We start from the raw sequence: 25,726 nt of genomic DNA, 5'->3' as shown, positions 1-25,726 counted from the left end.
TAGAGAGTGAAACAGAGTGCATAAGCAGGGGAAGAAGCAGAGGGAGAGGCAGAGAATCTCAAGCAGACTCCATGCTGAGCACAAAGACCCATGCAGGGCTCAATCTAACAACCCTGAGATCATAACCTTGAGATCATGACCCTGAAATCATGACCTGAGCCACAACCAAGTGTTGGACACTTAGCCTACTGAGCCAACCCTCTTATTAGCATTTAAATAGGAGTAGAGAATATTAAATCTTAAAGGGAGCTTAAAGCTCATCCATTCAATTCCCTTCTTTTTCTGATAAGGAAAGGGAGTTAAGAGATTTCTCCAAAATTAAGTTAATAACTGGTTCAAAAAAAATGGTTCAAATAAAACCCAATCCTACATTCAGGGCTTTCAAAATATAAAAAACCTCCTGCAGACAAAGGTAGGCTTTGTTTACCATAGAGTCATGAACCTCAATTTAAAAAGATCTAAGCTTGACATGGACACATTTCACTAGGAACCACCATGGAAAATCATGTCATCCTGATACTTCTCTGTGAATCACACTGTGTAAACTAGAAAGGGATGACAACACTCTACCCAAGACTAACATGTATCCACTTATTAAAGTATTAGAATAATTCCATGCTAACTCAAGTCCCCTCCCCCCACCTCCATGCACATGCTGGTGCCCTCTAACTCAGACCTCAACCTCCCAACAATTCAACAACCAAAGTGTTAAGAGTTAGCATGATAGGAATCTCTAAGACTCAACCCTGAAACTGGCTTCCATTCATTCATTGGTGATCATGGCTGTTAAATGTGTTAGTATTATCCCTGGTTCCAGCTTCTCCCTTCTGTAAATGTCAAATGGCAGCCTTTAAATCAGGTACCCTGATACATCCCTATTTATCTGTAGATAAATCAGGCATAATGAATAAGCATGATTTAGTGCATTAATAAGAATTGGATGTTTAAATATCTAATATTCCATTGACGAGTCTGCTAATGTGCTACTCTGAAAAAGTCTAGGATAACTGTTGAAAGATTAAAAGACACTTCCACTTAGAATAAGACTCAAAGCAGATAGTCTCAGGTTTCCACCACAAATTACTTTCTTGTGGTATAACATTGTGCTCTTAAGTAGTGCTATCAATACAAACTGTTCCTGCTTCAATCCAAGAGAATGATGGACAAGTTAAAATCTTCAAAGGTGGAGAAAGAATCTAACTCCTGACTCCAAGATCACTCCTAAATCCTCTGAAAACTTGGCCCATCAAACTGATGAAACATTTAGTTTAAAAAGCAGTCAAAATTTGCAGTGGAAAGTAGTCAGTGAATAGCTCCCCCTGTAAAAAATGAAAGACAACAATGAAACCAAGTTGGTGCTTGTGATAAAATAGAAACCGAAAATGAGGACTATAAGAAAATATTACATAGAAGGCAAACCAGCACAGAACAAATAGAATAATGCAAACAGGGAAGGATCCAAACCAATACAAACAACTGCAAAGGGTCTTATTGGCACACTGTCAGACTCAGAATTTGAGGATGACAGAAATATTTAATTGTAGAGTAATACTTAAATGATGTTTTACCTCAAGAAAATCATTCCAGTGAAGGATGTGAAAACGGTTGGGCAGCTGTGTCCACCCCTTCTAACAAAAGCCCAGCTGCAGGAAGAAAAGCCAGAAACAGAAAGGAGACAAAGAATAATGAATGAGAGGATGAAATCTAGAAAGAAAGAAAGAAATTAAAATGAGACAGTGAAAAATTAAGCTGCAACTCAGAAAGATAGGCCAGAAAAAAAGCTTTAAACAAACTATAGTAAATGTAATTTAGAATGTTTTTAAACTCAACTACTGAAAATAAAGTCTTTCTGGAAACGAATTTGTAAGACTGGCAAATACTTGGAATTCCTGTCCCAGTGTAGAACGCCTGAAAGATGGCCCTGTGCACAAACCATGTGGGCCCTGGTTGCCAAGAGCTATTTACAAAGTGCCCATCACTGAGAAAATGGGTGACTATTTGCCTATTTTCCTCTGGTTATCAGTCTGAAACAAAGTACAAAGCCTCCATAGTTCTCTCATAAAGCAAAAAGGAAAATACATGATTTGTATCTTAGCAAAGTATATAAGAAACTTTGCATTGAGATTATGATAATGGTCCAGGGCCTTAACAATTTTATAGTAAATGAAGACTAGGAGAGGCAAGTGAGCTCAATGGATGAGTTCTTAAGCTCTACCTATATATGAAACTTGTTCTACCCACTTCCTAGCTTTGTGTCCTTGACAAAGTTCCTTAGCCCTTTTGAACTTCAGGTTCTCCACAGCTAAAATGGGAAAACAACAACGCCTAACTTAGAAGTTTATTGTGAAGATTAAATATGCTAACTTGTGTAAAACCATTAATACAGTGTTTGCCAAATGCTCAATAAATAATAACTGTCATTATTTTGTGCATTCTCCATGCCAAACCTGTTTCGGTTTGTTTTATATTTAGTACCTTGTTGTTAACTTATATAATATGTTTAGTAAATTATTAATTATTAGATAGTTTAATATCATGCTTACAATGAGTTAATAATGCATATTGAGCACTTTCACTGGCTTCAGCAGTGCACTGCATAATCAAGGAGAAAAGATATGGACGCTGCCCAAAGATACCTTTTTTTTTTTTTTAAGATTTATTTATTTCTTTGACAGGGGGAGAGAGGAAGAGCACTTGTCAGGAGAGGGGCCAAGGGGGAGAATCTCAAGCAGACTCCTTGCTAAGTGCCGAGCCCAGTGTGCTGGGTTTAAGTGAGATCGTGACCTGAGCACAAACTATTAAGAGTCAAGAATTGGATACTCAACCGACTGAGCCACCCAAGCGCCCCCTCAAAGGTACTTATTAAGTGACCAATTCCATAGAGTGCTTTGTGTTGAAGCACATAGTATCAAAATTTAAATTTAATAGATATTAGAACTCAGGATCAGTAAGAACCAGGCAGTCAGAGAAGGCATTGGGGAGAAAGTAGAAACATAGTAAGCCCTGGAGGATGTACATGATCAAGGGAGTCATAAAGCAAAAAATGTACTTCCTACTAAGAAATATAATATTAACAAGATTATTGGAGAATGTGGAATACAGTTAACCCTTGAAGGACATAGAGGTAGGGACAGTTACAGAGTTGAAAGTCTGCATACAATAATTAACACCCCCCCAAATTTAACTACTAATAGCCTACTGTTGACCAGAAGACTTTTCAATAATATAAACAGTTGATTAATACACATTCTATATGTTATGTATATTATATACTGTTTCCTTACAATAAAATCAGAAAGAAAAAAGAAAATGTTATTACAATCATAAGGAATAGAATATATATTTGTAGTATGTACTGTGTATTTGTCAAAAAAAAAAAAAAAAAAACTGCACATAAGTGACCCAGGCAGTTCAAACCCATGTTGTGCAACTGTCAACTATATATTTGAGGCTGGCCAGACTAAAGTGAATGGAGCTTAATGAGCAATGTATTATTTTGTAGAGTTGAGGTAGTTTGTGGGGGGCTTTAAGAGCTAGAAGAGGTTTTACTTGAAATAGTATGAGATAAGCATTAAATGTTATGGAGTGAAGTGATAAAAATAGTATTTCATAAAGACTGGTCTTACTAAGGTATGCGGGCAGATCTCTATAAGGAGAGACAGGTGTAAGAAGACTTGGAGGATATTGCAGTTATCTAGGTGTGACACAATAGCACACTAACTCAAGTTGGAGAAAGAGAAATGGAGGTTATACTGTGAGTGAAATGGCAGTCACTGGAGGGATTTGAGCAAAGGAGTGAAATTATCTGATTTATCTTTTAGTAAGACTCTCTGTTCAGTTGAGAATAGATTGGAAGGGTTAAGAGGAGGAACAGGGACACCCAGCTGGACCTCATTTAAACAGCTCAGGGTACCCAAGTAATGAAGCATCCAATTCTTGGTATCAGCTCAGTTCATGATCTCAGGATCATGAGATCAAGCCCCATGTCAGACTCCATGCTCAGCATGAAGTTGGCTTGAGATTCTCTCTCTCCCTCTCCCTCTGTCTCTCCCTCTGCTCACATGCACTCTCCCTCACTCTCTAAAATAAATAAATAAATATTTAAATAGCTCAGGAAAAAAATAATGTGGGGCTTGGATTTCAGGCAAATGGAAGAGGTGAGTGGTTACAACCATTATATTGTGAACAGTCTTCATAGGCGGGTATCTCAGGCTGTCATGCAGGACTACCTCTGATTTAATGCTCTACTGTCATAGTCTTGAAATTCTTAATAATATTTTAATAAATGGCCCCAGATTTTCATTTGCACCAGGTGCTGCAAGTTATGTAGATGCTCCTAATTTTGAATGCAAAGATAACAGGATTTACTGATGTACTGGCCTGAGTATTTGGAAGAAATTCAGTGAAATGGAAAAGACTGTGAGAAGCATAAAATTATGGAGGATCAGAAGCTCGGCTTTGGGCATATAAATTTTGAGATGTTTATTAAGCATCCAAGTAGAGCTATCTGGAGTTCAAAGAAGTGTTTGAGGCCAAAGGTACAAGTGTGAAGTAATCAACAGTATTTGGAAGCCATAAACCTGAAAGAGAAGATCTTCATAAGGACTGTAAATAGGAAAAAGACGTCTAAGCGCTGAGCCACAAAGCAGTCCAACCTGCCAATGGCAGGTGATGAAGCACCAGCAAAGGTGAGGAGGCAGGGTCAGCCAGAGAGACATCAGGACATGCAGAAGATGGTGTTGTACTAGAAAGCAAAGAAAACAAATATATCAAGAAAAACTTGATGACAATTCAAGTAAAAAGAGAGTTGAGATACGAGCACCAACTTTAATTAACAACATGGAGGTCATCAGTGATAAAAGCTGTTTCCACGGAGAGCTAGAGGCAAAAGCCCAATTACATTGGATTCCATAGGTAGCTGGAAAGGGAAGTAGAGGTTGGTACCATGGAAAGGGCAGGAAGTCTCGATGATCCAGGGTCAAAAAATGAAATGTGATTTTAGAATAACAGCTCGATGTTAGGTACATGGAGTCTGAGATTGTGGTGAGCCAAATGGAAATAAATGTCCAGTGGGCATCTAGAATATAGAGACAGGTATTGTCTGAGAAGATAAAATTGAAATTATCCATAGTTTAGATTTTATTCACATATAAGTGTAATTTGGGGCTATAAAAATAAATTTGCCTGGAATAAAAGTGTATAGAGAACACTAGAGAATTGAAAAAACCAATATCCTGAGTAAAGTAATGAAACAAAATCAAAAGCACTGGGCAACCTTCCCAATTTGAACTCCATTTAGGTGTAGTTGTATTCCATTGGCAAATTAAGGTAATTATCTGAATAATTAAATACCCCCACAAAAGCTTTAGCCCAAATTAGCTGGATATTTTACACAAAAACAGGCTCTATTATATATGAGAAAGTCTATTATTGGATTCACTTTCTTTCGTTTTTCTCAGTCTACGTAGAGAGTTCACAGGTGATTTACACTCTGTAAAGAAAACTGTTTACAAATAAAAACAAGCTAAAAATCATACCTGCTAACTGACATCAAGGACCTCATCATCTACTCGCACTTCCACATCCCTAAAATTGGGATTTTTTTAGAATGAGATGAAGGAGTAAATAAGACCACCTAATTTGGGCTAAAGCGTACTGTTTGTCAAAATGTATGTCAGTATCAATGAAGGAAACTGAGCAGCAATGATTGCTTTTCACTAAGGATTCAGCAAAATCCTCACATTTCTGGCCTAATATGCCTTGTAACCTTTAAAACCGAATCAAAGGGGTAATAGCTTTCCAAGCCAAAACGCCACACACACATGCACACACACAAAAGAAAATGAAGGCCAGGCAAACAGCCCCAGAAGTGGAATGAAAATTTGGGCCTTGTTCATAGCAGGAGGAAAGTCAATCACGTTACTCACTGAAATGACACTGATGGCAGCCAGCTCACACCTCAGCAGGCGCGTACTGCTTAGAGCAAACGAAACGGTTCAGATTTGGGGCGTTGGATGCTCATGTTTCTCTTTGTTTTCCAAGATGATCCCGCTGACAATGATTACTGTCTACGGATTGTAATCTAAGAAGCATTATATAGAAACATAAGAAATGTCACATTGGAACTGACAAACGAGCCTTATTATGGCTCTGACAGTGGCACCAAGGGACGTTTTGTGGCAGAGCGTGAATGTTACTCTAGCAACCAAAAGAATATTATTACTTTTTTTTACCTCCAAAAGTTCTCCCCCCACTTTTTAAGGCTCTTCAATAAAGAGCTCAAGAAGAGGACTGGAGAAGCCAGTCAGAAGAATGTGCTCAGCCTTAACCCTGGGCCCCCAGAAGGAGGCAATAACAGCTTCCCTTCAGCCCCTGGGCTGGGGACAGGGGGTGGGGGGGAGGCCGGGGAAGGCCTTGGAATAAAAGGGATTTTTCATCAGGAAAACTCAGCATATCATAGTCTTCTAAACACCAAGTGTTCTATAATGTCAACAGCTAAGCTAGGTGGTAGCTATAGTTTTTTTTAGATAAACCAACAAGATTCTCCAAACTCTTACTTCTGATCACCTCTCTGAACTTGGCCTGGCTCTTCATAACACTTGCATCCAAACTTTCTCAACCAGAATTCCTCATCTGAGCGACAGACTCAGAAAGTAATCCAAGTGACAAAATTAGCACCTTTATGGAAAAGCAAGAGACAAGTTCATTTATGACATACAATGAATGCTTTCAGGCGCGGTGCCTCTCCTGAGAAAAGCCGACTGAATTGTGATCAGGGCTGAGAGGCGGGATCCCAGAAGACTTAATCATGGATGTTGGGCTATAGGAGCGCTCTTTCCAAGCTGGAAAGGGGAAGCCTGGAACCCCTGGTTCCTTAGCTGCATGAAGGGTGTCTGCATAGGAGGGAACAAAACCACTTTACAAGGAGCAAGGTAGACAGGTAAGAGTGAAAGCCAGAAGTCATGAGAGATTTGACAATATAATTAGAATCTCTGAACTCAAGAGCCAACTCCAAGTCCACCCCTGAATTAGCTGTTTACGTGAGCCAATGGATTGTATTTTTCCTAGAAACTACTTTGTGATGGTTTCTGGCATGCACAAATATAGAGTCCAGAATTACATCATAGAAATGTATGATAACAATGAACATAAGAACAAATGTAACCTTTAAATACTAAAATTATCAGTAAAAACAACAAAGAGGTACCTTTGTTTCCTATTAGCCTAAATTGCTTTTTATTAATACAAATAACTGTAATATTGTGTGTACCTACCATGTACAGGTACTCTGCTAGAGGTTTTATAATAATTAGCCTGTGGTAACCCTGTAAAGCAAGAATTATATCCTTTTTGGGACACTGAAGTTCAATGAGATTATATAATGTGCATAAAACTACAATTCTGGCAGATACTAAACAGAGGTGAAATTTGGCTCAAATTTATCTGAAATCTAGGCTTTTGTTTTTAATATTTTATTTATTTATTTAGAGAGCACAAGCGGGGGAGAGGTCCAGAGGGAGAGAAAATCTCAAGCTGACTCCATGCTAAGTGTGAAGCCCTACATGAGCCCACATGGGGCTCCACATGGGGCTCGAACTTACACCTTGTGATCATGACCTGGAGATCATGACCTAAGCCAAAATCAAGAGTGCAAAGCCTAACTGACTGAGCCACCCAGATGCCCTTGAAACCTAGCCTTATAATCACTGAATTATATTACCAGGCCAATAGATACTAAAAATATGTCTGTGCATCACAGTAGCTATTGGCTGTCTGCTCAGCAAATTTTTTCATCTCCCTTCTAGCCACAGAAAAGGAAATAAGAATATCTAAGTTAGTGAGGATGAAGGTTAGACTTAGAAAAAAGAGAAAGTATAGCACTTAAATTGTCATCAAAGCTATAAATTTGTAAACACATTTTAGAAGATCATATAAGGAGCTATAAAAAGTTTAGCTCACGTCCAGTGCTTTGAGTAACTCTACTTTTTATTTACTCAAAGGAAATCAAAATATAAAGTAATCCGGAAGCATAGGGACATTTATTACAAAATTGTTCTATAATAAAAGTAATAATAAATCAAATGTCTACAAAAATGGATTAAGTAGTTTACATAAATTAGAGCCACACTTATAATTATGATGTGTGCTTATGATACAATGTGACTTGTGCTGGTCTGAAAGTACAAGAAAGAGTAAAAATAGAATACAAAATTTGTATATAAATATAAAATTTTAAAACATTTATAAAAATAAGGACTTAAATGAATGCCAGAATCTGGCAGTGTTATTTTTAGGGTGTTAGGACCGGGGGTTGGTGGGGAGCCTATAGTAGGACAGAGTCAAGAAAATGTCTAAGAGCATCATTGTTATTTTAGAAGAATCCAATTTCAGTTAATTTAATTTTTTTTCTTATTAGCATTAGAAGCATGGCTTCCTTTTCTCAAAAGGTTTCTAAAATTATTAACTACTTACATTCATGACATTGGCCCTGAAATTCCATTAGTACCCCTACCAGACAGGGAGCTCCTTAAAAGACCAAATACATTGTAGAGGCTCAGTAAATATTAATGAATGAATTGAACCATTCAATGTCAATATATATCATGTGATATATAATATATATTATATAATCCAGTGGAAACATATATATTATATAATTCAGTAGAAATATAAAACTAAGACAGCTACAGGAGGTAAAATCAGAAAAAAAAATTATATTAAGCTACTTTCTTTGGATACTTTGGATACTTCACCCAATTAAATGCATAGTTAGCTGGGGGGATAGTCAGAAAGTATGGTATACTTCAAACAGCTCTACTTTTCCACAGTAGTCTGCAATATTTCATTCATTAAACATTTATTGATTGGAAGATCATATTATTATCCTGAGACACTTGTGAAAACTGAAGGCGGCGCAATTAATAATTAATGCTGAGACCACAGGAGTAAACCAGGACATATGTTTACCCCATTCATTAAGTATTTTTTGTGCAGAAATGGAGGTGGGCACCATGAAACTAAGACATGGGTCCTTAGACAAAAAAAAAGTTCTATTATTTATATTAAAATGTTTTCTTTATTATAAAACTGCCTTCACAAATCATGTATCTTTCCTCTTTTTACTCAACAAATATTTTTTATGTAACTAGTCTAAGCCTGTGAGCCTCTAGAAACTGGAATATGGCAATTAATGAAAGAAGAAAATTCTCTGATTCTCTCCTATATTCTAGGGGAAATTGATAACAAAAGAACAAATAAAGAGTAAGTCAAATCCATTGACATTAGAGAGTGCTAAGTAAGGGGTTAGGAAAAGCAAAAGACATGGAAGAGTAAAGCAAATGGGTGATGGAGGCTGGAGGTATGGTTTTAGATAGTGTAAGCAAAGAAGGAGCTCCCTACGAAGAAGATATTTGATAAGAGAGCTAAAAAAAAAAAAAAAAAAAAATGAGGACTAAGTAATGACTCTATGAGGGAAAAAGCATTCCAAGGCAAAGGGATGAACAACCGTAGAAACCCCAAGGCAGCAGGGAATGAGGAGTACTGGAAAAAAGCAAAGTGAGTGAAGCAGTCAGTGGGGACAGTGAAGTTAGGGGGGTAACCCAGGATCAGACCATCAGGTAGACCTTCATGTAATTCTCAAATCTAATGAATAAAGAAATTTTTTTTTAATTTATATTTATTTATCCATGAGAGACAGAGAGAGAGAGGTAGAGACTTAGGCAGAGGGAGAAGCAGGCTCCTCACAGGGAGCTCCATGTGGGACTTGATCCCCAGTCCTGGATCACACCCTGGGCCAAAGGCAGATGCTCAACCACTGAGCCACCCAGGCATCCCTCAAATATATTGAATAAATTCAGATTTACCTTATCTATAGATATGTCCCTTATATATTTCCATTATAACCCAATTCAGCATTCACCTCCCCAAACTCTAATGTGCTGATGCTGCTGGATTGCATTAATTACACCACGGATTATTTTAGTCTTCAATTTCAGAAATTTTGTTTGGTCAATTTTGGATTTCCACCACAGAACTGTATGTACTACTGTAGTCTTCTAGATGCATGTCCACCATGATTTTATAAAAGGGACAGCAACCAACAACAATTGCATAGAACTTAGACAAACAAAAGATTTTCAGGGAGAAGAATTTTTTTTCAATGGCTTTGTTCTGAATTGTCAGGAAAGCCTGACTTTTAACTAGTTTCACTTTCATTTTTAATTCTGCAACCAATGCTCTTTTTATTGCCTTCACCCAGGATGGACTGCCGGCCCCCGCCACAGTTCATCCTTGGAGTACCACTACACACAGCTTTTCAACACTTTACTTTGAATGTCTCCAGTTTTATACACTTAGCTGACTCTTGAAGTGACATCCATAACATTCAGGAGAGGGTGCGTCCTCTCCTTAGTGTCCCATCAAGAGCGGAGACAGGGCAGAAGAATGGCACCAGTGGAAGGAAAAGGTTCAGTAGATGACTCTGAAGTGACACATTAACTACCTATATGGAAATCTGTCATTTCTATAGAGTGACAGTAACAGACTAGGATTTCTATCACAGAAGAAATTTAAGAGAATTGGGTGGACAAAACTTAGGGGAAGGGTTTTTTTTTTTTTTTCTTATAAACTATATAAAGCATGAGAACAGGGAGGTAAACCATAGAAGACTCTCTTGATACACAGAAAAATTTCCAGTTGAAAAATTCCAGTCATCATTTTTGGCTGTGATACATGCTTGAATTCTAGGACCCAGACTGACATTTCAGAAAGGTTTATGTCATAATGGCTACCAGAAATCCTATGTATGCTTGAATCACATTTATACACATAAATCATTATTTTGCCACCAAATTACTTAGACAACTAAAAAGAATTGAGAAAAGCCAATTACATAATGTTACAAAATATTTATAACTTAGTTTGGATCATTCTATGTAGCTTAAATGTCAGCTTACCTAAATACTCTTGATCACCATTTGATGAAAGTATATTTGATGCCTAATAAAAACTAAACCAGAACATTCACTTTAAATTTTCCAAAATAATTTCTATAAAATTACATTTTCTGCTAATGCAGAAAAGAGCTTTTTGTGTGATATTTTGCTGGTTGCTTGAAAATGTGTTATAGAACACCTGGATGGCTCAGGGGTTGAGCATCTGCCTTTGGCTCAGGTGGTCATCCCGGGATCCTGGGATCAAGTCCTGCATTGGGCTCCCCACAGTGAGCCTGCCTATCCCTCTGCCTATCTCATCTCTCTGTGTTTCTCATGAATAAATTAAAAAAATAAAATCTTTAAAAAAAGAAAATGTGTTATCAATTAGAAATAGAAGTTTAATTAGTGAGACTTAGAAGAACAAGCAGAAAATTTTTCCCATCCCAACCTAAAATTATTTAAAAAGTTTTTTACTTAACTAAAAGTAAGATCCAAGTAATCTTTTACTTGAAGTAGTCTGATTTTGCAATCAAACCTAATTACTTTCCTATGCCTGAAAGCTATATTGACATCAGCAGTTTTATGAAAATTTTTGTACTTCCAAAAACAACAGGTAACTTAGAGATTGATCACTGGGACGCTAATGGCCATTTTCTACAATTTTACATTAAAAAAAAAAACTGCTGTGCTATCCATAAAGTAAAACAATAAAGTCTATTTGTAACACTCTTATTTCCAGTGCTCACTCTTTAAGCCTATAGTGGATATTTCCAATGCCATTTGAAATATTTTATTATTTATAGCATTTTTCCCTACAATATTTGAAAGCATGATAAGAAGGCTTTATTTTATGGAACATTTACTGGACTAAATAGTATTTGAGCTCAGCACAATTCACTGTCCACTTAAAAAAACAATGTTATGTAGTATTGATGAGCTGGTTGTTCCTTAGAATCTCAATCCCACTTCCCAATAAAATCAGTCAAGAGGCCATTTTTAGCCAACAAATATGGCTGAAGTGGGTATTGGTACAAATACCTTCAGTTAGCTATGACTTCAAATTTTATTGGTAAAAATACAGTGTACTGGGATCCCTGGGTGGCGCAGTGGTTTAGTGCCTGCCTTTGGCCCAGGGCACGATCCTGGAGACCCGGGATCGAATCCCGGGTCGGGCTCCCGGTGCATGGAGCCTGTTTCTCCCTCTGCCTGTGTCTCTGCCTCTTTCTTTCTCTCTCTCTGTGTGACTATCATAAAAAAAAAAAAAATACAGTGTACTGGTGGATAGAGTTGGAATGCTATACTCTCAGACATGGTGTTAAATTGAACACTTCATTTTGTTTGAGAAATTTAAATAAAAAATAGAAGACATTAAGATTTGAGCAAATTATTTTATACCAAAAGTGTTGAATGTTTTTAGCTTTTTACCTGTTCATACTGTGTACGTCTTTTTTTACAATCAACTGTTGAGTGATGTGAATGAGCTGGATACTCAGCATGTTTAAGGATATTCTTCCAAAAAGAAGATAGAGAAGAAAGTTCTAAGTTTAATTGAGACTTGTGATCCTTGTTTAATACTTCTAACACTCTCTGGTGTAATTGATATTACTCTATTTCTGGAGGGGACAAAAAGGATAATTTGCAGAAGTTAAATGATTCACCAGTAGCCACACAAACATAAGTGGCAGAGGAAAGGTTGGAAGCTGGTGGTGTCTGAATCCTGCTCTCGTTTTTATCCTATCCCACGTGCTTCAACATCACAATGGATTTCCTGGTACACTTTGGCCTTCCTCTTCCCTAGTCATTCTTTTCAACTTGGCCTTTTCCACTCCATTTCTGGTTTTCCCTTTTGTTTCTACTTGGTTTCTATCAAGATAGACTATGCCATTCAGAATTAGCGGGGAAAAGTCAACCAAAACTAGTTGTGAGGAGTACACCTGGGTGGCTCAGTGGTTGAGCATCTGCCTTAGCTCAGGTCGTCATGATCCTGGGGTCCTGGGATTGAGTCCCACTTCGGGCTCCCTGCAGGGAGCCTGCTTCTCCCTCTGCCTATGTCTCTACCTCTCTCTCTTTCTCTCTCTCATGAATAAATAAATCTTAAAAAAAAAAAAAAACAGTTGTGAGAATAAATCCTTAAAAATACAGTCATGTTATGCATGTCAACATGCCCTGGCAAGACACAGAACAATGTTTGACAATCCAGTCACTTGAATTGGTGACTGCGTTGGTGATAAGAAAAGAAAAAAGTTGGACCATCAAGAAGTACCAATGACACACCACTCATTATGGGTTTACCTACTGCCTGGCGCTGAATGTAGCCATTAGAGACAGTATCTAATTTAATCCCCATCCCAACCCAACCCCATTCCAACATCCCAATGTTTCATGGCATAAACATTATTACCGGTAATTTACTGAGAAGAAATCTGGGACAGGCAGACATTATGCAGTTTACCTAAGGTCATACAGTTTAACAAGTGAAGCAGAAATCTGGACTTGAATTTGATTGGTTACAGAGATTGTGCTACAAATAATGATTTGGGTGAGCTGCATCTAGGCCACTGGTGTGTGTTCTTTCTTGAAAGAATATTTTGAGTAGAGAACAAGATGGACAGTTATGTGCTCTCAGTGTATTTTTTTCAACACAGGTGTAGCAAATTTCCAGTAATCACGTCCTTAAAAAGTATCAAAGAACCAATACTTCAAAAGAAAGAAAGGAGAAAAGGAAATCCCTCCTTTCTTCCTGGGTTGATGGCCAGACCCAGACTCCTGAGGCAAATGAGCAAGTAGATTCTGAAATCACAACAGAATTTTCCTTTTGCTCTAATGGAAGGAGTTGCCTTCCCAAACATTTTCACACTTGGCTTTCGCATCCGTTCTGTCAGTTGAGTCACCGCGCCACTGCTTGAAGCAGAAGCCGAAGTTGGGGAGAATGCCAGAGGCAAGGGCCACTTTTCGGTCACAAAGAGATTCAAGTGCTAGCTCTCCTTCTCTTGCACATCCTGGCTGGGCCCCGTGCCAGCAAAGCACTCCTAGATCCTCAGGATGGCAACTGGGCCTAAATGGGATGTAGAAAGCTTTCACTTATCCTATCATTCTGGATTGCCTGTGTCGACTCCGACTGTGGACGAGAGGGAAGAATAATAAGCACAGCCAACTGCCAGAAACTTCTCGTTGCCTCAGTGCATATCTATTTTTCAGCTGGATGACTTTTATTTTTGCATTTTTAATTGCTTTATTTGTATTGCCCCTTTCCTCGTGGCAATTTCTAAATACCACGTTGGGGAGTCTTTCATGTTCGGAACAGTGACAGTACCACAGAGATCTCAAGCTAAGCATGAAAGCCTGGATCTAATATCTTCTTGCTGCTTTCCTGTCTAATAGGCCTGCTTGGGAATCTCACTGCTGTGATACCAAGACCAAATGGATGTTTACTGAGGAAAAACCAGGAGTTGCAGCAAAGCAGACAGGAACGACAACATGACAGGACTCTAATCTGATGACACGTCCAACTGCACCCACATTAGGCAACCATTAAACAATGGTGAAGAGCACACCCAGGAAAGAGAGATCCAGCACCCTGGCTCCTGACCCGGCGTGGCCAGCTGTATAATGCTCTCCAGCAAGAAAAAGTAGGTAATCACAACCACTCACTTTTTATTCACAGAGATAGGAGAATGAAATCTGATCATGTCTGTGGAGTGCTTTGAGGCCTTTGGAACAAAGGTATTCCACAAATATATATTTCTAGGTATAGTTGTCTATGTGTGAGTGTGTGTGTGTGTGTGTGTGTGCACGCGCGCGCACTCTTTCTCTTGAGTAATAGGACAGAAAGAGAATTTCCTACATGACATGCCACGTACATTTCATAGTCTCTGTATGCTGTGTGCTCATATATCTAAACATTTTTACAGGTAAGTTGCTTTCTGTCTTATGAAAAACGTCTCTTGGCTGCATTGGGGTCTTAAATATCCATGGTACAAACTGGCAGCTTAGTGCTTTTCATTCAGTATCTAGCAGACGAGCAAATCCCAGGGCTGAGCTATTGATCCAGCTGAACTCACAAGCAGTATGTCCTTATTCTTCTGGTTCAGTAGCCTTGGATGTAGTATACAAAATAATTTGCCGCATTCTTCAAAGCGATTTTCCCTTGGGGTAGGAAAAACACGGTTGGAAAGATGCAAAGATATTTCACTACATTCAACAATAAAAGGAACATTTTAAATAAGTTTACTGACATAAAGAAGCCTTCTTGTTTTATGTTTGGTGTTGTTTTTATTTTTACTCTGTATTTCCATAAAAAAAGGCCAAAGGAGTGTAACTTCAATCAAAACCCTTTTAAAATAATTTTAACCAGCCCACTGTAAGCTAATCTCTCACTCTTTTATCATTTGGGGTTTGGGGAAAACAATTTCCAAATCAGCTTTTATTAATGTTTATCACACTATTATTTCTTGCCCCTTTGTTCCTTTTTTCTAACTGATGTATCATATTATTGTCAAAACGTGAAACAGTATTTTTCTGTCCCATATGAAAGACAAACAAGAAGAGAGAAGACAGAGAAACAGTTGGTGGTCACCATGAAAAGAAGAAACATGTCAAGGTCTTTATTTATTACCCCATTCTACTTTTAGAGACACAGGGTTTGAGTGCTCAGGAGGATGACCTGGATGCTTAGTCCAGTAAAGACTTTGAATTTAAATTGGAACTTGATCAAAACTTAAAAGCTAAATGATCAGTGCTGGTCTCTCTACAACTCAGTCCCTCCACCTGTAAAATGACCCTGCGTCATAAAATCAGTGTGAGACTCAGGTTAAAAAAAAAAAAATGTGTTAAAAGCATTTACCACAATCCTAGAATATAGTAAGCACTCAAAAATAAGTACTTAATATTACGAATGGTAACACCAGTAGCAATAATGGCAGTCATGGGGACACAAAGCTATAGATCAAACTCAAATAAGTCAAACTCTTAAGAAAAATGTTTACTGCCTAGCACATCTTAGGCACTGTCTTAGACATTGTACTAGGCACTGGGGGATACCAATTAAGAAGAATAAGGCATGGTGTCTACCCTAAAGAACTAACTATCTAGTTAAAATGATACATGGGAAATATATTTAACAGAAGACAATTAACGATCAAATGAATAATAAAGGCAATCAAATAGGGGGTTTAGAGAATAGAGTTCATAGAATGGAATAGTAATAGCATTCATTATCAGACAAAAATGCAGAAATAAGACATATATGTATATACACATACATAAATATATTGAGAGAGATTATTTCTCCAATATTTTTATCCACAACTCACACACACATGCAATACACATAAATAGTAAACTGTCAGAAAACATGATCATTGCACCATCATCCAAATATTAAGTAGTTCTGAGAAATCAATCTCTATTTGATGAGCTGAAAGAAAAAAGCCAATCATAAAAAGATAATACAAGCAAGAATTTGAGTAGCCTACGTAACCCATTGTCAAGTATTACATTTCAGTTTGCTTCTGGGAAATGAACTGGGCCAACATAGCTTATATCTATACGAAATGAGGAAGTGGTCCTTTCTTTAAACAAAGGCAACAATTGGGCTGTAATTGAATAATCAGTAGTCTTTTCTGCAGGTGTACAGATAGTGCTCAGAGCACTGAATTGAAGATTTTATGTACAAGAAGAAAGGATGATTATCTAATAATTATCTTAGTGATCATATTAAGTAGGTGTTAATGAATTATTAACAATTTAATTATTATTAGTTTTTTATTACTATTCACAATTTGGTTAAGTTTCAAGGAACCAAGATAAATTTATACTCAGGATGTTCATACTTATTGCTCAGTCTCCTATTATGCTGATATTATCTCATATTGGTGATATTTGAAAATAAAAACTATTTTAAAAGAGATCTAAATAGAATTTAAGTTTACTACTTTAGATTTACTTATACATTAATTCAATAAATGTTTTAAGAGTGGGGACACCACTGTGCATATAACACATAGAAAGGGGGACAAGTCAATACATATAATTACAAATTACATTTTATAGAAGAATTGATAAGTAATGAAAAAATGGTATTAAAAAATGAAGCAGAATACTACATGGATAGAGAATCTTTTTAGAACTCTCTTAGGAGATGAAATTTGAGCAGAGACCTCAGTGAAAAGATAGGGTGAACCATGCATGTGAAGCCTATGGTAAGATCATTTTAAGAGGAAGGAATAGGAAGTGCAAGGCCATGATGCTGAAGTGGACTTAAGTCATTTTCAAGAACAGCAAGGAGGCCAGTATGTCTACAGGCCCAGAGAAGTCTAATAAATTGCCTGAAATTTTACGCTGAGTTTTGAATATGAGAATTTGAATTTTTATATCTATACTTGATGAACTTAGTTTTATGTATCCGAAACTGCCACTGACTGTGTTCTTTTAGAACACAGAAGAAAGAAGGTTAAAATTAATTTAAAGTGGTCCCAGGGTAGTAACCTCAGGAACCAGTCACCGTTAAAAGCAAAACCAGACAATAGTCAACAGACATAGCAAACTGCAGAAGTAAACCTGCAATGTCTTAAACTACTTGGAATTATTGGACAGAGAATATATATATCCTACAAAAGACTCCAGGGCCAGAATGATTTTCCAAAGAGTTCTACAAATTTAAAGAAAAAAGATAATTCCCAGGAAAATTACTTTAAGTGCATTTTTAAAATGCTACTTAATTACAAAACCACTGAAAAGTAACACAAAAATTAAAACTATAACAGGAATATTAAATAGGTTGTTTTAGTTTGAGTAAAATGCCTATCTTTTGCAGTCTGATTGACGTGCTAAAATGATTCTAAAACTTCATCTTGGTTTAGTTAGCAATGTCTGCTATGCCATTTTAAAATCTAAGAGAAGTAAAAATTGTCAACAAATACAATAAGTGTACTGAGACCTCTTTCAGACCAATAGTCAACTCTAATGCCTCCATGGGAAAGAGAAAAATTGGGCAAATGATACATACTACAATCTAAAGAAGCAGGAATACAAATGACCAATTAGCAAAAGAAGTATGTAATTTCTTTAGTAATAAAAGAAATAAAAATTAAACCAACCATGACACTGTATTAGCCTAGCAAGATGAACAAACAAATAAGAGAAAAAAAAATTCACTCCTCCTCAGCACTAATAAGTGACTAGTCAAAGAGCCATGATCTGGTGACATATAATGTACTTCCTTAGAGTTTCAGACCTCTCCCACATGTGTGACTTACCGAATCTGTTCCCTGTATAATGAGGGAATGCTCCACTGCTTCATCATTATGCAGAACAAAATTATTTTAATGTGACTTCCATCGGTGTTTTAGTCTATATTAGAAAAGATTTAATTATTATCTGGGATGCTTTCCAGTGTTCCAGATAAGTGATACGACTTTTCACAAATGAACTGAAAAGAGAAATCTAAAAGAAATTTCTATTTACCACCATGGATAGGATAGTGATTTCTCAAAATGAGGCCCAGTGATAACCTACGTCCTAACCACACCCATCTGAACCTAGGAATCTGCATTGCTAACAAACTCCCAGGACTTGCTGATGCACACAAGTCTGAGATGCACTGATCCAGAGGAATCAGACAGAAAAATTAATCCATACTGGCACACAACAGGAGTCATAGATGCGCCTCGGAAACCCACGTCTGCAAAAGCAGCAAGCACATGAGGTAAGGCATTGCCACGTGTAAAGGCCCTTGCAAAATCAGCCTGGGAATCCAGAGAATGGCCTCCAAGAATGGGCCCTATGTCTGACCCTGGCAGCTGACTTCCCAGGCAGCTCTATGCACTGAAGCTGAAGTGAACGCAGTAGGACAACTCCAGGCAACTTTGCTCCCCAGCCTAACCCGGTGGGGGCAGCAGGAAGCCAGCTGTGCCATTCCCTTCTGGGCATTTCAGTTACGGCCACCCTTTCAGTCAGCACACAGACACTCTGGCTCAGCCTTTTACCTAATTCTCTCGAAGGTTACAATGGATCTAATTTTCTGATTTTTTGCATTACTGACCTATCTTCTTGCCATCTTCAGTGACCATGAATTATATGCCAATAAAAGATGAAGATGTATTCAAAATAGACAGTACAGAATAAACAATGCATTCAAACTTTTTTTTTTAAAAAAAGAGCTACACATGAGAATCTTTTCTCTTGCAAATATAGACAGATGAATGGAGAATGTGATATTGGACACGATGGTGGCACTCTAACGGCAGTAAAGTATAACTGAGTACCTGTCAGCCTGGTCGTGGCTTGTTTGTTCACACTTTGGGCCAGTTTCACGAAAGGGAAAAACAGAACTGTATTTTTCCATTTGGAGAACTGTAAAAAGAAAATGACATTTTTATTTGTTATATGAATAGTCTCCAATTGTTTCTTAGTTTCTTTGAAACCAGTTTTAAAAAATATTTCTGGGAACATTAATACATTTTCTTAAGTAACAAATTGTGCTTTTATCTATCTACATTTTCAGTTTCTCGATATACAGTGAGGACTTGCAAAATCACTTCAGCATTTCTGCAAAAGCCCAAATGTAAACAAAGAGTAAATACAAATGCCAGGAGTCTGTTAAAATTCGACAAATGTGCCCTCTACCCACTATGCTTTGCTTGAATTGGGTTCTTTGTGTCTCCATTTCCCCTGGCCTTGGCCAAGTGCATTTTGTCTCTCACTAGTGTCCTGATGATGATGACACAATAGTGTGCATTCATCGCAGTGGCATGTGCAGAACTATGGTTCAAGGTTCCGTCATTGTTTCCTCGGGGTAACCATTGCAGGGAGTGAGTTGTACTTGCCCTTAAGGATGAATACTATGAAATTTTGACTCTCTCGATGGCTAAAAGTCTCTTTTGTCCAAAATATTGTTTAATGTAACCATTTTTTTATAGTACAGAAATAGTGCGTGAACATACAACACATTTTAAACAGTACATTAGGGGGGTAAAAGATAATATTATCTTTGCTCTCCCGCCACCAAGATGTTCATGGATTTGGAGAGTTTGGCTAGAATTCACTTTTATCATAATTGTTGTGAAAGGGATATTGAATTCAGAATCTATATAAAACAAGGAAGTAATTCCAAATAGTTGTGTCCGTATTCATCACTGATCACTAAAGGGACTGATTATAAACGTACTGGGAGCCTATCAGGAATGCTCTGTTGATTTACTTTACATAGATAAACAAGCCACATAAAAAATGAAAGTACAATGCTTACTGAATTGTAAGTGATTAAACATTAATGACTGTAAAGCTTAGTCAAACACTGAAAGTCTTAAAGTCTTCCACAGTACATCATGTTGAGTGTCAACGGATAAAACAGAATGCCAATATTAGTTGGAATGTTCTTGAAAAGAGTTAAGCTTTGTCAATAGCTATAAATGTACATATGCCAATATCTAAAAATCTATCAATCTCTCCACACTGTTTGTAGAGGCTGGATTAGTCTGGCGGTACCAAAAATATTCTGGTACTGGTTGGCAGTGAAAATTAACAAATCTGTAAGTAATTTTATATGCACTTGTTTATTTTGTGTCATGTGTATGGGTGTCGGTATTGATATAATCATGTATTTATTATGTATACTAAAAGAAGAGATGGGATGAATAAATCAAGTGTTTTTTTTTCTTCTGAGCCTTTCAATAAAGTGGAATGCTATAGTGAAAGCAAGTTTAAACCCATATTGTCAAATATCAAATAATTATTAAAAAGGAAGCAAAAAAAAAAAAAAGACAGTCATACATCCTGTTTTTTTTAATCTCAAAGAAGTCCTCGAACTCTGTCCTCAGCCACTTTGGACAATCATGTTACAGGAATAATATATTTGAGTACAGGATAGGTGGCACTGTAATTCCAAATCTCTGTATTGTCCAGTGCCTCTACTTCTGTCACAGATGAATTCATTGCCTTATCTGACAAAAAAAAAAAAAAAAAAAAAAAAAGGCTATTTGATCCTGCTATTAAAAGTTCATTTCATCAACTTCAAAACAACTCTTTCACACAAGGAACCAAGGGAACAGAGTATTCCCACCAGCGTGGGAAATGCCTGCTGGTAACCATTCAGCAAGCGAGAGCATCATCAAAAAGGTACTGAAGGACAGGGTGCATGGTGCAAAGCATATTTGGAGTATATCTGGGAATTGAAAATGGATCAGGTATGAGATGATATTCAGGAATAAGTTTTAGTTTTATTAGGTGCGATAATGTTATTTTCACAATACTACCATATTTCTCGTGGCAAAGAAGTAAAGCCTTTAAGTAATGAGAGTCTATTTCACTGTTTCTTAATCTCTTCTGGCTTATGGGATTCTGAGACACAGGAAAAGCTAGGGGTCCTTTGACAGAATAGTGCACCTGTGGACCTATGCATACATTTTTTAATGAAGATCAGGGGATTTCTAAACTCCTATTCTAGTTAGTGGGAGAAACAGCCAAATTCACTGATGATGACAATAAGTACTGAATCTGAACGACCATGACATTTACAGGACTTGAAGTAAATTTTACATATTTTAGGATCTGGGGGCCTTTGTGATGACTATAGAGATATGATTTGAAAAAGTGTGGAAAAAAAGCCAATCAAGATGGAAGAAAGGATTCAGAGATACTTAAGGGCAAGGACGATCTTTTTCATGTTATATCCCTGGAGCCAAAAAGCCACCCCTGGCATATGTATGGTAGGCACAAAATAACTTTTGTTGAAAAAAGCAAAGGTTGTGGATAAGCCACCAACTAAATATTCATCCTTATAGTTCTTTGCCTGATGCTAAATGGTTCTTATACTTCTAAGGTAAAGACTCCCCCTTAGATCATCCCCTTTCTTATTCCCTACTGCCTCCAGCAGGGTCTGAGTAGCCTTTGCATTTCTCCTGTTGGTAGGAATCAACCCTGTGGCCATTAGACCATGATCTCTTTTGTATTAAGACAAAATGTTAGGGCCTAAGTACCACTGTAAAATGAAATAATATCTTTAGCGCCGCATTTAAAATAACAACCTGCCTAAAGGCAAAAATATCTTCCCCCTCATCACCCGGTGAATCTATTTCACATTCTGCATTTGTTTGGTGAGCAGTCCCATCCCCAGGCACTGTGAAAGAGAATCATGGGAATGGGATGAGTGTAGAACCTGGGAGAGACAGGCAATGTGGAAATAAACTGTGGTAGGATTAAAGAAAATTTGGCCCCAAAACACAGTCATTAAGTATGCACTGTGTTAATGATGAAGGTGGGGAAGGCAGGCTGGAAAATGCATTTTGATATTTTAAAGATAATCCCCACTTCATCCAGATACTTTAATTTAAAGAAAAGCATTTTTACAAAGAGGAGAGCTTTGCCTTTGTAGACCTACTATTTTGGGTATGTCAGAGGGAATCCACATCATATTAAAGATTAGAGAAACTATATTTTACTGATATACTTGAAATAATTGCTGGAAAAAATATCCTGAATTCTTTGACATCTTGTGTTATTTCAAATTAAAAGACTTTGGCTTAAAATGTGTGTTAAAGAAAAATTCCACAAGTGAAATGCATATAGTATTGGTACCTTGTAGTATTTTCTCTTAAAGTTAATTGGAGAAATGTTTACATAGAATCATTCACTTTGCAGCAATGTAGAAAAGCTAAGGCTTTGTTGAAAGTTGTCCAGACCCCCCATTGCCACCACTACAACAATTTCAGCTGATAAAAGAATATCATGTATAGGTAAGAAATATGATAGCAGTTGTTGGACTGTTTTAAGTACTAGAAGTTAAAAATTTTAAGTCCTCCAAATAGAATAAATATATAAAGCCTTATAGATAAGATATTCTTCCACAAATTATAGTAGAGTATAAAATAAAAAAGAAATCGTGCACTTGAAATGATCATCTGTGTAACGATATGTCTGAGGATAAGAAGATGTTTTGCAACATTAGACCAGGTTTTAAAACTTTAGATTAGGAGTCAACAAACTAGGGTCATTGATCCAAGTCCAGCCTGTGGCCTGTGGCCTGTTTTTGCATGGCCCTCAGTCTAAGGATGGTTTTCAAAATTTTAAAGGGCTGTACAAAAAACAAAACAACGAGAAATATGTGACAGAGGCCATATGTAACTTCCAAAGCCTAAATTATTTATTCCTGGCCATTTACAGATATGCCTTGCCAATTCCAGGTTCAGATTCTAATGTACTAGTGGCTAGCCTTCATGCACAATTTTGGATTCAGTTGGAAATGCCACATTATTGTACCAGAGACACCTCTCTTCTTCTGCAGCAATTTGTGCCAGTTTAGAGTCCCCAAAAAGATGAAAAACTTCTCTAGCAATGAATCAAATTCTCAAATTTCTGTTAATATAAATCATACTAATTATATTTGGCTTCCCTATCAGAAGTAATGCTTTAGAAATAAAGTTGTCCAATGAAAATTTTAGAATTGAAAATGTTTTGACATATTTTGAAGAAACATAGATCTGAAGTGCAAAACTCAGACTTTCTGGAGGCACTGAAAAATTCTTATACCCAACTGTAATACTCTTACAGTTGAGAATTCTTCAGAAAAAGCCATATATGTCCATGTGTTTTTAAATATGCAGCTTCATGTGAAGATATTTAAATATTTTAATATAAGAAATTTTCAAAAGTATTCATTCAATTACATAAAATCCTTTTAATGCATTGAATTATCTTGTCAACTAACTTATACAGTTAAGAATTCAAGCTCAACTAATAGAATTTTGTCATTAACATTATTACTATTATTGACACTCTTTCTAAATTATATGCATGAAAATATAACTTATCATGGTATGGTACCAAAAACTAAGAGTGGTCTGGCCATGAGTAGTTAAAGGTTCCTGTATTATAAGCTAATAATATATTTCAGAATGGTCTTTTACACTTAATAGGAATTAATAACATAATTTTAACAAAGTTATTTTTCTCTTTTAGTATATGTGCTGCCGAAGCGAGCACTATTTTTCTCTTTTAAACAAGCCCTGCTTATAATGAAATGTCAAAAATATCTTATTTCTTATAATGTGAAATTATTAATTGTGGTTATATCTCTATTAAAAGTGGTATTTAGAGATAAAAGTATGAGAATGTGTTCTCATAAACAAAAGAAAACAGCAATATTTTTCCTATAGTTCATTTGAAAACTATTACAATTAAAAGAAACTAAATTGTGTTTTGAGAAGTACATTTCATGTAAGCAAGAAATTCTCCTCTATTCAAAAGGTTTTATTAATAAATACACTATTTGCTCTTTGCCATAACTTTCATTTGAGAGGCTCATTCAAGAGGCCCTGAGAAACAGTAACAATATTCAGATCAAATGCTTAGACATTTCATAGTTCTTGAGTAATGAATTACTGCTATTTTGTGTTTTTTGGTAGTCTACTTGAAATCTTTGACAAATTCTACATCAAACAGGTCAAGCCACAAATAATGCCCAAGATCAACTTAAGATCAAGTAAAAATCAATAACTTGTAATATGGATTTGGAAGGATGTGAGTCAATGTAAAAGCCGCAAGATTTTTTTCTTCATTCTTTTAAAACAAATGCACATCTTCTGTGGGTAAAACCCAAAGCAATCTCTTTTAAACCATCTATTCCGAAAGATAAAATACCTCCGAAACAACAAGCCTTTGACATCTGTGACACGGGAGACATGCAGAAGTCATTAAGGGTATCCCGAGGGGGTTCCAACAGTTGCTTCACTTTAGGGTGGGTGTGAGAAGACTTAAAATTAAATTACTTTAAAATAAAGTTAAAGCACTAAGCAATTTCCTGCTTTCGACTCAGTAGGGTTTCCCGTGAGAAAAGAAAGTAGGCAAAAAGTTCAGACAGACAGACAAACATATTTACCCCTAGGTGGAAGGTACAAATTAAATTAGCCTGCTACAAAAGGGAGATGTTTTCTCCTTCTGTTCAGATGTCATGGTAGTGAGGAAACATAGTCTGGGGCCAAGAAAAATGGCACAAATGCATTCATCTGAGCTACCATTCATCCTGATCCAAGGACTAAACAGAACACATAAAAGAACAGCACTGTTGAAGGACTTCCTCTCCCTAGTTACCAAGTTGAGTCTTGCAAAGGAACATGGGAGCAGGGGGTAGGGATCTTTCCAGAATGTTTCAGTGTTGATGGAAGTGTCAGAGGATGTTATGGAGTTAATGACTGAATCTGAAATCACATCAGTGTAATTTCATTCCATATTTCATAGAAAGAGCTGCATTTTATGGTACACAGTATGGTGTGTTTAAAGGTACATTGTGAACTTTCTTTCCCTCTGTAGCTGGAAACCAATATAGGCACTTCCAAAGAGTCAAGTATCTATTATAGTGCCTCATTAATATGCATGTTTTTGGCACTCAGTTTGGTTCAGCTGGTATGCTTTCCAGTATCTCATTCTTTATTTATATGAGACTAGGAGGTGTGACCTATGGAGCCAGTTGGCTGTCATGAATTGGAATATTCATTAAGCCTCATGAATTATGCATTAGACTGCTTATAATACTGAGATCCACATTTGATCTAGCCAGAACTCTCAACTGCTTCCCATTCGATGGAATGATCCACATTTTGGTCAAACTATATATGTGTTCCATATACTGCAGAAAGAGTATTTGTGTATTTGCTACCCAGAAAATCTTAGAGATTTTGCTACTCGTATCTGACTAAGTAGGTTTCATATTTTTTTCATCTTTGAAGGGCACAGCAGACATGGTTCTCCTCTGGCAAACTAGGTTTGAGTAGCATTCTCCTCTACCCTGATTACTATTT

The 25,726-nt window shown here is 36.8% G+C and overlaps 1 long non-coding RNA gene across 1 annotated transcript in view; it reads right to left on the bottom strand.

Moving 5' to 3' along the window:
* Positions 1-25,726, bottom strand: part of LOC140613070 (uncharacterized) — a 658,442-nt gene that overhangs the window by 101,768 nt on the left and 530,948 nt on the right. The window contains exons 16-18 of the long non-coding RNA XR_012014181.1: positions 19,199-19,286; positions 18,191-18,284; positions 14,996-15,080 (exon numbers count right to left, since the gene is read on the bottom strand). This is a non-coding gene — a long non-coding RNA (uncharacterized lncRNA). The remainder of the gene's footprint in view (positions 1-14,995; positions 15,081-18,190; positions 18,285-19,198; positions 19,287-25,726) is intronic.

This window comes from Canis lupus, chromosome 2 (assembly GCF_048164855.1).
Source record: "Canis lupus baileyi chromosome 2, mCanLup2.hap1, whole genome shotgun sequence".
Lineage (NCBI taxonomy): Eukaryota > Metazoa > Chordata > Mammalia > Carnivora > Canidae > Canis > Canis lupus.
This window is presented reverse-complemented; position numbering and strand designations above follow the sequence as displayed.